This window comes from Psammomys obesus, unplaced genomic scaffold, assembly GCF_907164565.1.
Source record: "Psammomys obesus unplaced genomic scaffold, mPsaObe1.curated_primary_1811, whole genome shotgun sequence".
NCBI classification, from domain to species: Eukaryota; Metazoa; Chordata; class Mammalia; order Rodentia; family Muridae; genus Psammomys; species Psammomys obesus.
In genome coordinates this window covers 1-17,151 of record NW_026590486.1, presented here as the reverse complement: position 1 = coordinate 17,151, position 17,151 = coordinate 1, and the positions used below count along the sequence as shown (strand labels likewise).

The 17,151-nt window shown below is 35.3% G+C and overlaps 1 protein-coding gene across 2 annotated transcripts in view; it reads right to left on the bottom strand.

The window, feature by feature from the left end:
- Luzp2 (leucine zipper protein 2) overlaps positions 1-4,078 on the bottom strand; it is a 235,869-nt gene extending 231,791 nt beyond the window's left edge. For both annotated transcript variants that reach the window (XM_055607527.1, XM_055607528.1), the window contains exon 1: positions 3,965-4,078. The gene's annotated coding sequence lies outside the window, so the exon portion shown is untranslated. The remainder of the gene's footprint in view (positions 1-3,964) is intronic.
- Positions 4,079-17,151: the final 13,073 nt, after the last annotated feature.

Genomic DNA, 17,151 nt, shown 5'->3' with positions numbered 1-17,151 from the left:
CTGATAGATCACAAAGCCAGCCCTCTGACCTCTTCATTTGTTAAAATTGTTATAAAATGTATAAGGGGTCAATTTTATTTGTTATTCAACTCAGATTAAAGGAGAAAAATGATATTTAAAGTGTGTTTATTACTGACTATTGCCTATATTTTGCATGTGAGGAAAATGCAGATCAAAAGGTCAGAGGACTCTACTAAAATGTTTCAAATAATAATAAAAAATAATTAGACGGAGAGGTAGGGATATAAATAAGTAGAGTGTGCAATTAAAGGTCTGGATTCAATAACTGATGATATACACACAATTAAGCAGTAAGAAGCCCATATATCATATGGATGTCAGAAAGGCATAGCCTGCTAGAAGACCTATTTCACATAGTTATTTTCTCTTTAACAATATCCAGTGAACAGTATACAAGCAATTCATGATGATCTTGTTTCTTTTAGTGATAGGAAGGTAGATTTACCAACTTATTAACTGACACATTAATTGATCACCCTACATTCCTCTTCTACACAGGTTAAAATTATGAAGAGTGTCAGCCTGGAAATCTATTTTCAAAAGTTAGATTTCCTGCTTTGGATGACTTACATTAAGAATTAAACAATTAAACAAAATGAACAACAACAAAAAAATGTAAGAGGGGCTGGAGAGAGCCCTTATGAACACTTGCTCCTCTTGTAGAAGACCAGGGTTTGTTTCCAAGCACCCACACAAAGGCCAGCAACTGTCTGTAACTCCAGTTCCAAGGTATCTTGGACTCCACAATCCTGAGTGCACATGCTGTACAGGTATATATGCAGGCAAAACATTCATTCACATGAAATTAAAACAGACAAACAAATACTTTTAACAAATAAGGAGAAAAACTAAAAAACTAAAAACAAATAAATGTTTTAAAGTAAAGTACTAAAATAAAGATATACGAAAGAGCTGTTTGACGCATTGAGGAGCTCTGTCATTTGGACAGGACATTCCTGCTATCTTGAAATCAGAGTGACCTATTTACATATTTACCCAAAATTGGTCCTAATAGCATCACCTTATTGAAGACAGGACAGGTGTTTAAAGCATTTCAGAAGCCGGTAGAGTGTTTGCCTAGCAAATCTCCAGGTTCCAGTTCCAGTTCAGGACCATACAAGGAAATGGGCATAGTAGGAGGCACGTGTATTCCCACCGAGGAGCTGGAAGCATTAGGATGAGGTGTAAATGATCATCACTGACTACATAGCGAGTTCAAGGCCAGCATGAAAAATAGAGGCTGTCTTCTTTTGGGAGGGGGTGGTTTCTTTTATTAAAAACGTTTAAAATTTATTATTATTTATTACAATTTATTCACTTTGTATCCCAGATATATCCCCTCTCATCTCCTCCCAGTCCCACTCTCCCTCTTCTCCCATGCCCCTCCTCTAGTCCACTGATAGAGGAAAACCTCCTCCCCTTCTATCTGACCCTAGCCTGTCAGGTCTCATCATGGCTGGCTGCATCATCTTCTTAGAGCCTTTCTTAAAGCAAACGTGCAAAATTAACAAAAGTTGCCTAAGGTTAGTGAAATAGGGAAGTTGCTTGTAGCTCATGTCCTTGCTCAACTATACTCCTGTAATTAACTCCAACTGTACTTATTAGTTCATCAAGAAAAATCACAAGAGTACCATTTCCTATATTTAGAAAAGAATTAGGTCATGCAAAGCCACCAAGAATGTAGTATAGGATAGGTATTCAGTGAATACAATGTGTAAAGTCAGATATCAAAGTGATATTTTTTTGTCTCATAGTAGGTGAGATAGTTTCTGTGGGCTGATGCTGGTTCTCTATCTGGAGTGCATAAACATCTTGTTCACACATTGTCAGGAAAAGTCACACAATACATAGTTTTACTTACATTCATTTACTTTAAGTTTGAGATCTGATATCGCTCCTTTTATGTGAATAACTCACCCATATCCTGTGAACTACTTAAGCCGTCACTCTTCATTCTCTAATAAACATAATATGACAATTTTGCAGAGAGTTTACTAAAGGGATTTATTCAGGTAAACAACAAAAAACATCTTGTGTAGCATGTACTATCACAAAATCATTTTCAAAGTTGTGACAACCTTTCAGGGAAGATTTTTAACCTTTCAAAAAATACAGTTCCATGAAAGTTTCTCTTTAGCAATATTCTAGTTCATAAGGACACACCTTGACTTAGGAAACAAGTGTCCTGGGAATGGTAAAATCCCTGACTGCTCCAGGGCATTTTACCATATGGAGATGATATGCTCCTGTGCCAGGGGTTCCACCCCCCTGGGAAGAGACAGATGTTTTTAATATCTTTCCCAGGCTTATTTACCTGTTAATTTTCTTCTCAGTAATCTGTGTCTTGGCTTTCAAAAATAAAACAATTTGTAGCCTCTTGAATCCTCCTTTCTGCTTTTCAGAGTTTGGTGTCTGGATGCCCTATTCCTCATAAACTGTCTAATCCTTCTACCTGTCATCATGTCCTGTAGGGTGGTGGTTAGTTTTACTCTTTCAATGTAGCACGACTTCTGTAACAAGAGCTTAAACTATAAGTTGGACCAAAGTCAATGCACTAATGGTTGACTGCACTGCCACCATCATCTTTCCTACGGTGCCATCGTGGCATCACTGAATCATGCAGACCTTGAGGACCAAGGTAACGTACAGCCCCAGTTCTGTGGTATGTGGAAAGGCTCTGAAGCAAAATTGCTTATATTTAAACTCTAGATCTTTATTGACTTTCCAAAAGAAATAACTTTTTCTAGACAATATTGCTTATGCATAATAAGAAAAAAATCAGAGTACCCTCTTCTATATTTATTTAAAAGAATTAAGTCATGCAACACCACTAAGAATTTAGTATACAGTAGGTACTCAGTGAATAATACAATGTGTAAAGTGGAGGAAAGTGCAATTTCTTGTCTCATAATGTTGTGCCTCATAATGATGTTTTCTTTTACCATTGTGTATATATTGTGGGTTCTGGTTTTGTGTTCTTATGGGCTTGGACATACATGTATCTCTGTCTATATGTGTTTCTTGTGCTTTTTCTTTGGTCCTTTCTCTTCTGTTTGTTTGTTTTTGTCCTTTTCTGATTAGTTTGTTTTTGTTTTATCTTATTATATTATGTTTAATGTTATTATTATCCCTTAGTTCTATTTGTTTTCTCAGAAGAGACATAAAGAGGGGTGGATCTGGACGAGAAGAAGGTAGAGAGGAACTTGGAGGGGTCAGGGAAGAAGAAACCATTATTAGAATATATTGTATGAAAAAATCTATTTTCAACAAAAGAAAAATGTAAGTTCACAGAAAAAAAAGTACCATCAGGTTTTAGAAAGATTTTAATCTGGGTGGTGGTCGTGTATGCCTTTAATCCTAGCACTCAGGAGGCAGGAGGCAGGCAGATCCCATCTGCAAGTGAGTTCCAGGACAACCAAGGCTACTCAGAGAAATACTATCTTGAAAAACAAACAAACAAATAAACAGACAGATAAACAATAACAACAAAACAAAAGAAATTTTCATATGACATAGACTCTTGTTTTGTCTTATTTTAAACATGATAGTCTCCTTTGTAAGACATTTATCCATTTCTATGTAGAAGTTTGTTTAAAGGATATTTAGAGCTATCCTAGAGAAAATCTAAAATTCTCTTCAAAATATTATTCCTATAATTCCTTTCCATCTTTTTGCAGTACCAAGAACACAGGGTCAAAGGAATCTTGGAATCTGGGAGTAACTGATGGCTTTGCCAACTACACAGTTTGTTCCTTTTGATGTTTGGAAACTGCAGGTCTCTTGACCATTTCAAAAGATATTTCATTTCAAAGCTCAAATAATAATAAATAATAACTGGAGTGGTCAAGTCCAGTGATGTATAGAGAACTGTTTAAAAATGCATATCAGTCTAGTAGGGGTGAATACACGCCTTTGCTGCTGAGAAAATTAGTTTTCAACTCACCTGAAGGTTGACTTTGATCCCGTCCAGTTCTCTGGATGTCTTTGTCAGCTGCCGGAGGACTGTGCTACGCTCCTTAAAGACTTCCTTCAGCTGTTTCTCTAGCTCTTCATAGTCCTGTCTAACACAGAAAAAAGGGCATGAGAGCCCTCCACACACTTCCAGCACGCCTCAGGCATAACCAGTAAACCTGAGAGTTTCAGCAAACTAGACAGAAACTTTAACAGGCAGTTCCATCTTAAAGACTTCACTTACAGAGAAAAACTATCCACACTGAGTGTCTCCAAGACAGTATAAATTTTTTCTTTCTTTTTTCTTTTTTTTTAAATTATTAACAATTTTTAATCACCTTACAGCCTTATCCCAGCCCCCTCCCTCCTCTTCTCCCAGTCCCAACCTCATACCACCTCCTCCTTGCTCCCCTCTCTCTTTTTTTTCTGAGAAGAGAGGACCCCAAGGGGTGCCAACCCACTCTGGTACCTGGAAGCAGGTACAGAGACCCACAGCCAAACAATAGTCCGAGCTTGGGTGAGTTTTGTGGAAGAGTGGGAGGAAGGATTGAGGGAGGTGCATGGGTAAAGGACACCACAAAAAACCTACAGAATCAACTAATCTGGGCCCATGGAGCCTCAGAGAGACTGAACAAAAGAGCAAACTTGGACTGGACCTAGACAATATAATTTCTAAGCACACAATGTAGTTTAGCAAGTTTAATTTGGAAAGGAGATAATTTCCATAACATCACTAGTGTTTTGTAGGCATTTCCATATTCATTGTAAGAGAAGGGGTTTAGAGAAATATCCTAGAAACTTAGGTAGGTTTTCATACTGAGAAACACACTTGAGGGTGTGTCTAGATTGAAAGCAGTGACCTTTATTTCATCTTTGGTTGACCAAGAAGAAAACCCAATGGAAATGGATCCTCTTTCAAATATGTCCAAGAACTACTATTGCTTTTAAATGCAGGTCAGGGAAAGGAAAACTATCAGTCAATGAATACAGAAATTCCAGTGAGCTTTGGACAGAAAAATGAAGTTCACATACAAGGAAAAAGCTCAGATTGTAGTAAATATGGGCTTGTCTGTATGCATATGTGAGCTTGAGGGGCAAGGATAAAAGTATTTTCTGGTTAAATACAAGCAGCAAAACAAACAAACAAACAAACAAAAAGCAAAAAAAAGGTCTATACCTAATAGAGGAAGTATATGGTAATTAATTGGAACATTTAAGAAAGCAAAAAAAAAAAAAAAGCCAACAAAGATCTCCTAAGAAAGTATAAAAAAATATGTTATGAAGGTAAGTATGAATTAGTGAGATAAAGGAAGAAAGTGCTTGTAAACTGCCAGTGGCAATAAAATTATTTTAAGTGAATAAACATCAGCTGTGAAAGCCTGATGAAAGAGTGAGAGATCGACTTTCTGGCAAGATGTGGGAAGAAGGGGGAAACATGCCAGCCTTCAGAGTGATGTTTATGACTTGGGGCCCTGTTTGGAGAATAAGGGGTTAACTGAAATCTTCTAGTCAGGAAGAGAAAAGGTCATATTTGTGGTGTGGAAAGTTTTCCCTGTCCAAAGATTTGAGAGTGAAGCTGTGGACAATGGGCTCTGAACAAAGAAGCCAACTTGCAGTGGTCCATGCTAGAGTCCAAAATACATTAGAAACAAATGAACTGGAAAGCATAGTGACTGATTTTCACACATCATAGGAAATAAAATAGGTTCAAAACCTGTTCTTTTAAATTATTTTGCTTTTACATTCTTTTTGGATGGAGGCGGAGGTTAGTAATGATTCCACGTTTGAGATTGATCAAGAAGTCACAAAACAGTGTGCAGTGAAAGGTGATTGTATTCTGCTGTGAGTTTGTGGAAATGAACACCAAACTTTCTAAATCTTATTTTTCTGTAAAATGTAAGATACTGGCTTCACCTACACTTTTGTGTTAGATTGTGTAGTTTATACAAAGTTTGACCCCAGTGTAAATATGAGGTTTTCAAAATGAGTAATGTCTTTATTCTTGAGAAACTTAATGAATTTCATGGGGAAATTATAAAAGAATAATTTTCACTGTGGAGTTCATTAGCGTTTGTGAATTTATTTCATCTCTAGTAGTTTTCAGAGATAAATTTTGTTTTCGTTTTTTATGTGTTAAATGTAGCTTTTGCCACTCTTCAGCTTCTTAATGCAAAAAGGAAATTTAAATGGTTCATGGCTAAAAAGCATACTGTTCTTCAGTGGCTCTGACACCGCCCTGGTAACCAGGTCTTACAATTATTAATCAATAATCATACACTTACAGGGTGTCACAGGCATTCATTGCTCACACTGATAAAATCAGATTACAAATAATAATAACTGTTTCACCCAAGTGTACAGGGTCATCCCAGGTGTTTGGTTTCTCTTATTTAATAAACATGTCCCCAGACTGTCATAGAGCATATTATAAATCAAATTGATCTATAAAACACATTGACGATGTTTTGCAGGAGGGGTGATATAGCTCATTTCATCTTCATAGGAACTCCAGGAGGTGTGCACTCCCAGGAACCCTATTTTACAGTTGAAATCACTGAGTCAATAAGATAATAAATCACTTCCAAGGGCAAGATGCTATTATGAAAGTGGTCTATCAGTCAGCTCGGAGTTCCCTGTCTCAGCCACTACTCTAAAAATATACTGATTTCAGAACAAGAATGCTGACCTGGCTATGAGTTTGGAGCTAAATGTCCATCATGCATTCCATAAAATCTGTAGTCCCTTTGCTTCTTCCTTCTACAGTGAATGTATAAATAGTCAATATTGCTTTTGCTTGTCACTTATGAGTTTTCATTAAATTAAATTTTAAGTGTTATTTATTTTGTTATTTTAACATAGTTTACAGTAATTTTTAATTTCATTATGATATTTAGTGTTTCTAACCTTCATGAGAAAATGCACCCTAGGACTTGTAACTCCACAGAATGGCAATGGTCAGAAGTGACAACAGTATGTTGTTTCATTCATAACAAGTGCTTGTTTCTCTTCCAATACAATTTTCCTTAAAAACATAATAAAATAAAAAGGCCCATCCTTCTTCACCCACGTTCTTCCAATGGCTGCATGTGTTTTGGAGGTCTTATCAGCCGATAGGTGTTATTATCCATTCTGTCTGTGTGCACTTCTGGAGATCTTATCATTGCATATTCAGTTTCCACTTTTCTTTCTCTTACAAAGTAATAAAATCTAGGTGTGTGGCCATACCAAATACTTCTTTGAATATTTCTGTGACATATAATATTCTCATGGGAAAAGACAGTGAGTTAAAACTATGAAGTTAACATCCATATGTGCTAGTAAGCTAGCAGCCTCTAAAATATATTAGGTTATCCAGGCATTTCATATGTTTTACCACACTTCCAGCTCTTCTATGGTACCTAGGACCATGGCCTTGCTTCCTGTGAACTGGGCCCTTCCAAGTCAATCGCTAACTGGGAAAATGTTCAAAAGCTTGCCTTTAGGCCAGCTAAACGTCTTAAGAGGTGTTTTCTCAGCTGTGTTTCTCTCTTCTCAGAAAACTCCAGCTAGTGTTAAGTTGACAAAAACAACCCTCACAGATTTACAGCCACTTTATAACATAATTTTCAGCTACTTTGTGAGATAATGGGTCCATTTTCATGTATTTTTGCTTCCATTTCTCTATATCAGTTCTACACTTCTAAGTCTGGTTAGATTTTGCATTTGTTAAGATTGTCACAACAAAGTACTGCAGAATGGGTAGTGATGACGATACTATTTTTGTCTCATAATTATGGAGTATCAATATAAAAATTCAAGCTGGTTCAGAGTTGGCTTCTCCTGAGACTGTGAGGGAATATTGGATCTCTCTCAGTGCAGAGGGACTCTTCTCCCAATTTCCTGCACATTTTTTCCTTGTGATTCTGTGTTCAAATTTTTCTTTTTATAAGAACCTAGTCCTATTAATACCCGACCACACCATAACAAAAATACTTTAACTTGTTTTTTTAATAAAGACTCTATCTGCAAATGAATTTACTTCTAATATATCAAAAGCTACAATTTTGATTTGTAAAAAAAATCAGAATAGCTTTTAAATGTGTTTCTGAGCTAATTATTTAATATAGCTTTCTGAAAATTGTTCTGTATAGAAAATATCTGTCTATTATTTGATATTAAAATATCCCTCTCCATAATTTATAACTATTATTTATTTATAATTTGTTTTTTATTAACTATTGTATACCGTTTAATTATATCTATCTACTTATTTATCATCCATCAACCTACCTATTATCTTTTTCTTATGTTTTATCAAAGAACTAAGCATCTATCATCTTTTTACTATCACTTAACAAGGAATCTTTTATCTACCAACAGTCTGCCAATCTCTATAGCCATTATTAATCTATTATAATCATCACCTACCAAGTGATTATCAATCTGTCAACAGGTAAAGAAAAAAAGATATATTTGAACTATATCTTGATTCATTTATAAAAAGGTCTGTTTCAAAGAAATATGAATGATTTAATCATTAAAACTATATATTATATCCCTATTCTTCCTAAGTTTGCTCCCTTATACTGTTCTGGTGCTTGTCTTATTAGCATTGTTTTGCTTTTGCTTCTTCTCAATGAATTTTAGAAGTATAATGTTAGTTTTGTGTAGATACCTGCTGAGAATTTAATTGAAAGTGCACTCAGATATATTAAGGGCATAGAAGACATCTGTGCATCTAACCACCTAGCAATACACATAGTCACATATTTAAACATCCTAGCTTATGTTTACCCTTCAGCACCACAATGGAATTATAGTATGTAATTACTACTCTTTTGTTGAACTTATTGTTGTGAATATTTTTCCATTTTAATTGCCTCTCAGACACTCCTAGTTTTGAAACTATGAATTCTGAATAAAGATCAATATATTGCTTTCTTCTGGACATGAAGTTTATTATACATTTGCAGCTGTCTCGATTTTCCTTTGATTTGAGATGGAGAAACCATGTTTGTTTGTTTGTTTTGGGTTGCTGTTGTTTGTTTTTGAGCCATGTGACTCCATCTAACCTCCATAATTGGATTTAAGTTGTATTTCACGATTTACTCAGTGTTTTCCCTCCCAAGTAGATACAGATTTCAAAGCAATGTTGAAATGAGAAAATGAGAGAAGCCCTTCTTCTTCATTATTTGCAAAAGATGTTTTATGTAGAGTTTATTATTGACTACAGAGATTTGTAAAATTTTCAGAAGGAATCATTTTCTCAGGCCACTTGTAAATATGGATGCTACTGTGGTACTGGATACACACAAAATAATAAACGCAATCCCAGGAAAACAATTCAATAATCATTATAAACTACATATATAAAAATTTTAAGAAATAGAAAATATAGAAGCATCATTTACACTCACTCATTTATCACATTCATCCCCTTCCAAAACATGACCAGACTGTTGACATTCATTCTTCACAATAGTTTGCAATTTTTCCTTCAACAAATTGTGGTAGAGAATAATTTATTGCAACCTGTCTTTTTCAATATTGATAGATAGATGTATATTTTTCTGGTATTTGTGTTTATGAATACTATTTTTGACAGCTATGAATAATGCATATTTTATATGACTTGTCTTGTTGAGATGTGAATATAATCATAGCAGAAAACATCTAAATGCCTATGCATAGAATACCTGCACTTCAAAATGATCACATAGTCATACATTTCTCTAGTAACTGTGGTCAATAAATTGAACAGGTCAATTATGGAGTATAACAGGTAAATAATTGTCACTTCATATTTTTGTCTCCACTGGCATTTTCCAGATTATTTTTTAATTAAGTAAGTTCAGTGGCTTTGAATACTGTCTCATTGTTGCTGTAGTGTGCATGACAATATCATTCACAAGTTGAACATGTTGCATTTACGTATTTTTCCCCAAGGATGCTTCCACAACCTTTAGCTGTGTTCAACACTTGTACATTGTACATTACAGTTGTAGTTGATGCTTGCATATTTCTTGTGTCAGCACTAATTGAAAGTTTTAGTTGGTAAGTAGGTCACACATTACTATTTACTTAGAACCTTAAATACTCTTTCTCAGTTTCATTTTATCACATAAAATCATGATTCTTTACTACTGATATCATGGCTCTTTAACACTTAGATTTGTCTGAGAGATATATGAAAATGTTTTAGTGTGGTTACTGACGTTAACTCTTCAAACACCCATTTAAAATAACATAAATGAGATGTTTGCATATGATTTTGTTCATAGAAAATATTATTAAAATACTTATTTGTAGAATATTTTAAGTTTACAAGATATAATATTGTTTTCAATGATTTCTCTTTATTACCTTAATTTATTGCTGAACACAAAGATCTATTTATTCTTCAGTGTCTAATAAAATTTTTGGTATAATCATCTTCCAGAATGCAGTGAAGAACTTCCATTATTTTTCATAGGTGTTTGTGGTAAGTCTTCCTTTTCCTTTGTTTTAGTCATTATATGTATGTTTAAAAAAAAATGTTTGCCTAGATTCTTGATCATTTAGTTTTAGCTGTTAATAGGATTTGGATTTATACCAGCTTTTTATTTTCCTATTCTGTAGGTGTTATTTCTTCACAATTCTTTCATTGTCTTTGTTTTTTGTCTGCGACTGCAGATTATAAGCCCCACCCCATCTACTGGCCACACCATACTCCTATGGAAATTTGATGCACATAGCCGCCCATACTGTAACTTTGGGGTCATGCTGTCTGTCTCTGCTATATTTCACAGACCGATGGACATATGCAAAAAAAAAAAAAAAAAAATCTCAGATTAGAGCTTCTAAAACTTTCCATGCATAACCTCTTCCCCTGAGAAACTTAATACTAGATGAGACGCATACAGAGTACCTGTTTGAATCATGGAACTGTTGGTAATGTATCACAACATGTTAATTCATAGCAATTATTTTACATATATACACTATTATTAAACCAAAAGCAAATGTGCATGCTAATAGGGTAGACATGTTGCTCATTGAACTATGTGAGCTTCTCTCCTTCTGTGAGGCCCTGAGGTTTTCCTGCTTTATGTTTAAGAACTTATTATAGCATTTTGTTAATTAATACATGTTTATTTCAGAATTCTAGACCTGAAGCAAGCAATGGAACATCTTCTGTAGCCTTTCCTCCTGCATCCACCCCATGTTACAGACACATTTCCTCTTTAACAGCTTGTTAGAATCCCTGCCAACCCACCGCACGACCATGTAGTCTTCCTACTCTAGGTCCTTTTCTGTGATAAAGAAAACATTTAAGCCCTCACTCTGAAATGCTTAAAGACCCCACTAATGAAGTGCTCTCCTTACTGTGATAGTATCTACAGTAGGTTTCTTAATTAAACACAGACAATTCAACTTAACATTACATCATGAAATGTCTAATAATTTCAGGCTAACTCAAATAATTAACATTTATACTTTTGTTTAATATAGACATCTGTCACGACAGCCTTATCTGCAACCTGATTTTCAATCCATATGGAAACAGCACCTTATTGCCCTGAAATGTGGGTGATCATCTCCACAAACTCTAACATTTAACCTATGAAATGTATTAGTTTTCTGAGCAAACTCTCTCTCTCTCTCTCTCTCTCTCTCTCTCTCTATATATATATATATATATATATAAGTTTGTCTTTATTTTTGTTCTTTCATACATTTTTTTATTTTTAATCTTATTAATTAGAGTTTATTCACTTTATATTCCATCTGTAACTTCCCCCCCTCCCAAACCCACCCTTTCTTCTTTTTCTCCACCCATGCCCCTCCCCCAGTCCACTGATAGGGGAGATGTTCCTCCCCTTCCTTCGGATCCTAGTTATCAGGTCTCATCAGAAGTGGCTGCATTGTCTTCCTCTGTGGCCTGGGCTACACTCCCCTGAAGGGGAGGTGATCAAAGAGCAGACCAATCAGTTCATGTCAGAGACAGTCCTTGTTCCCATTACTATGGAACCCACTTGGACACTGAACTGCCATGGGCTATATCTGTTCAGAGGTTCTAGGTTATTTCCATGAATGGTCCTTGGTTGGAGTATCAGTCTCAGAAAAGACCCCTGTGCCCAGATTTTTTGGTTCTGTTGATCTCCTTGTGGAGCTCCTGTTCTCTCCAGGTCTTATATTTCCCACTTCCAAAGTTTGGCTATAAGTCTCAGCATCTGCTTTGATACCCTGCAGGGTAGAGCCTTTCAGAGGTCCTCTGTGGTAGGCTCCTGTCCTGTTCCTTGTTTTGTCAGAAGACAACTTACTATATTATATGTCTAGTATCCACTTATGAGTGAGTATATACACTATGTGTCTTTCTGCTTCTGGGATACCTCACAGACACATTAAATCAGTTAGAAGAAAAAGTGGGGAAGAACCTTGAACTCATTGGCACAGGAAACAACTTCCGGAACAGAACACCAACAGCACAGGCTCTAAGATCAACAATCAATAAATGGGACCTCATGAAACTGAAAAGCTTCTGTAAAGCAAAGGGCATAGTCATCAAAACAAAACGCCTGCCTACAGATTGGGAAAGAATCTTCACCAACCCTATATCTAACAGAAGGCTGATATCCTGAATATATAAAGAATGAAAGAAGTTAAACAGCAACAAATCAAGTAATCCAATTAAAAAATGGGGTACAGAGTTAAACAGAGAATTCTCAATAGAAGAATATCGAATAGTAGAGGAACACTTAAAGAAATTCTCAATGCCCTTGGTCACCAGAGAAATGGAAATCAAAACGACCCTGAGATTTCATCTTACACCTAACAGAATGACTAAGTTCAAAAATTCGAGTGACAACACATGCTGGAGAGGATGTGGAGAAAGGGGAACCCTCCTCCATTGCCTGTAGGAATGTAAACTTGTACAACCACTTTGGAAATCAATCTGGTGCTTTCTCACACACTATATATTTTTTATTTTCTTTTTTTTGTATTTTAATTATTTTTTATATTAATTACAGTTTATTTACTTTGTATCCCAGCTGTAGCCCCCTCCCTCATATTTTTTATTTTTGTAATTATTTGTTAGATACAAATATACAGCCACTTCTATAAGTTCCTAAGCCCAGCTTCTGTTTTTTCATTTCTAAAAGTCACAGTTTAATTTGATGTTTTAGTTTATCTTTGTCTCTAGGACAGCCAGAGCCACCCATGGGAGGTTCTTCTATTCCATTGATAATCTCCTTGTTTCTTTCTACTTTTTGTTAATGTTTTAAATGTTTGGTAAATTTCTTAAGTTTGACTTCATTTGAATTGTGTTTTGCTTTTAGAAAAAAAATATTTAAGTCATATATCATTGATTTTTTTTTCTTCTTAAAATTCAGAGCTCTGGGTAGACATTTAAATATAAAAATACTGTTCTTTCAGAGAAATAGAATAATGACGACAATTATGGAAAAAAACAACTTTTTTTCACTCAACTTAACACATTTATGTTATATTTTAAAAAGTATTTAGTATGGCACGCATAAATTTAGATCAGTTTCATAGTTAAACCACAAATGTCCAATATATATTTTGTATGTATGTCAGACATATGTTGGACAATTTACATGTCATTAAATGTCTACAGTTACCTTAGAAATGTGTTTCCGTAGCTATTTCATAAGTAATGAGGCATACACCCATTAAAATTAACTGCAAGTTTAAACAGACAACAAGTAAGGTTTTAATTGTAGGTACATTTGACTAAATTTTGCTACAATTTTTAGTGCCTCTACAATAAAGAAATTGGCTTGTTTCCTGGTAAGAAACCTTCTCTGGAAGAAGTCCCTTGAGATCTTGAGGTGTGCTTGTATGTGTTTATGTGTGTACATGAGTATGTGAATATGTACGCATGTGCATGCTCGTGCATTTGTGTGTTTGTGTTATATGTTCACAAGTGTGCTGGTGCATGTGTATGTGTACATGCATGTGTGTGCATGACTGTTGTGTGTGCACCTTCATGGGTGAGCATGTGTATGTGTATTTGTCAAATGTTTATGCGCACATGCATCCATGAGTGTGTGTGTGTGTGTGTGTGTGTGTGTGTGTGTGTACACTCATGTGTGTTTATTGTTAGCTTGTTTCAAAGATATCCACCAGAAAGAATGATACTTGGAGTACATTTGGAGTAATGAGTACATTTTAAGAGGGACAAAATGTTTACAGATAGTTTGAGGACGATGCCTATTTTCTGGAGCATCACCAGTGTATGATGGGAAGAAAGCTAAGGGTCACAGCATGGTAAGCTATTGATTACTGACCAATGTGGACCTTAGCAGATACCTCGCTCCCTCAAGAGAAGCCATTGTATATTTGAACACACTTGGAATTCTGGCTTGTTCTCCACAACTACAGAGCTATCCAACATGCTCTATACTTTCATAATTATTAGCATTTTTTTTCATCTTGAAAGTACATTAAGCAAACCTATGCTTCTATTGTTTTATACTTTCATGCTTGTTTTTTTCCCTTCTTTTGAAATCAGCTTTTTAGCTATGACTAAAATTCAGCCATAGCTAAAATATGCCTTCATGCAGTTTGTTTAAAATAGGCAAATAGAATACATAATTGTAAGAAGACATAATTTATTCAGAGGTAGTGGCAGGCAGGTACCTAATGTTCTTTATTAATATCTCAAGCACAAAAATCCTTTATAATTAAAAAATATACAATAAGATCATCCGGAGATAACCCAGAAGCAGAAAGACACGCACAGTATGTACTCATTTATAAGTAGATATTAGCCATATAATTTAGGATAAACATACTAAAATCTACAGACCTAAAGAATTTAAACAAGGAAGATCCTAGGGAAAATGCTTCATTCTCAATCAGAAGGGCAAATAGAATAGACACCAGAAGCAGTAAGAGGAAGGTAACAGGATGGAAGCCTATCACAGATTTCCTCTACAAGACTCTGCCCAGCAGGGGATCAAAGCAAATGCAGAGACTCACAGCCAAACTTTGGTCAGAGCACAGGGAGTATTATGGAATAAGGGAGAGATAGAAGGATCTGGAGGGGACAGGAGCAACACAAGGAGACCAACAAAGCCAAAAGAGCTGGGCCCAGGTGGGATTGAAGAGACTGATGCATCAACCAAAGACCATGCAAAGAAAGGACCTAGACCCTCTGCTCAGATGTAGCCCAGAGATAGCTCAGTCTCCATGTGGGCCCCCAACAGTAAGGAGAGAAGAGACATTCTCTGTCATGAACTCAGTTATCTGCTTTTTGATCACTTCTCCTTGGTGGGGCCACCTAGCCAGCTCACAGAGGAAGAAGATCCAGGCAGTCCTGATGGGACCTGATAGGCTAAGGTCAGACAGTAGAGAAGGACTTCAATTAGTGGATCAAGGAATAGGGATGAGAGGGGGAGAGAAGGAAGAAGTGTGGGACCAGGAGGAGATGAAGGAGGGGACTACAACCCAGATACAAAGTGAATAAATTACAAATAATAATAAAAATCACAGCAGAGTATGAGTATCTAACTATTGTCAAAAAAAAAAAGCAAATATTTTCCAAAGAACTTGCTTCTGGCATCACCATTTGTCATAGAGATTTATAACCATATTTAAATAATATTGCTGTGTTAGTTGTTTTGTTAATGCTGTGTATCTATGCGAAAATATCTTGTTCTCTCAGCAGAATAACCAATGGCTTCACATTCTATCTGATTGTGAAATGATTCTTCTGCCTGGTTATGGGTGGAAACTTTAGCAATTTAAACAGTTGTTGATGCTGAATCATTTTAGTTTCAGATCCTCTGAAGATTGTGCACAAGGAGTGAGAGAGGGAAGGAGGGGAGAGGAAGGAAAGAAGGAAACAGAAAGAACACTCTAAAGCCAGTAGTAAAATGAGCTCCATGGCCTGTGTGATACCTCAGATTCTACACAAAGTGCCAGTTCAAAGGCTGCTTTGAAGTAATGAAATCATCACCTTTCATTTGTATTCATCCTTTTCTTTTTTTTTCAAATTCAAATTGCATTTATTATATTAAAAGCATTGTACAAACTTACACAGTTTTCAGATAGCAATACAGTTTTCATGTTCTTATAAAGTCCCCACTTTTTCATTATTCTCATTCTCTCTCTTTTCTACTTCTCTTTATCTAGATCTATTCATCTATCTATCTATCAATCTATGTATCTATCCACCTATCATCTGTCTGTTTTTCTATCTATCTAATCTACCAACCTATCAATCTGTCTCTTTTCTGCTGTCTATTTTTGTAATTGATTTACCTGTTCTTTAGTTCTAACCACACCTGATTAACTATGACAAAACTTTAATATGGTATTGTTGTTCTTGGATCCTTTTCTTTCCTAGTTTTCATGGTTGTTAAAAAATTCACTCTTATTGCTCTAGCAAGGACTGCAAGAACTATGTTGAAGAGATATGGAGAGAGTGGGCAGCCTTGTCTTGTTCCTGATTAAAGTGAAATTGATTCTCTCCATTTAGTTTGATGTGGCTATAGGCAGTATAATGAGTGACCCAAAAAATTCTACCAGAGAATCTGCTACAGCTGATAAACACCTTTGGCAAAGTGGCTGAATACGATATTAAGTAAAAAAAAAAAAAAAAAATCAGCAGCCCTCCTGTTTACAAAAGATAAATGGGCTGAGAAAGAAATTAGGGAAACAACACCCTTCACAATAGGTACAAAGGACATAAAATACCTTGGTGTGACTCTAACCAAGCAAGTCAAAGACTTGTATGAAAAATTCTTCCAGTCTCTGAAGAAAGAAATAGATGAAGATATCGGAAGATGGAAAGATCTCCCATGCTCATGGCTTGGCAGGATTAACACAGTAAAAATGGCCATCTCACCAAAAGCAATCTACAGATTCAATGCAATGCCCATCAAGTTACCAACACAATTCTTTTTTTAATTTTAATTTTTATTAATTACAGTTTATTCCCTTTGTATCTCGCCTGTATCTAAAGTCTTCCTCAGCTCCTAGTTTCTCTTCCCAGACATATTTCAGGCACACTAATATAAACACAAGGAAGTTTATATTATAAAGTTTATATTATAAATATATTAAGTTTATATTATATTATATTATATTATATTATATTATATTATATTATATTATATTATATTATATTATATTATATTATATTATATTATATTATATTATATTATATTATATTATATTATATTATAT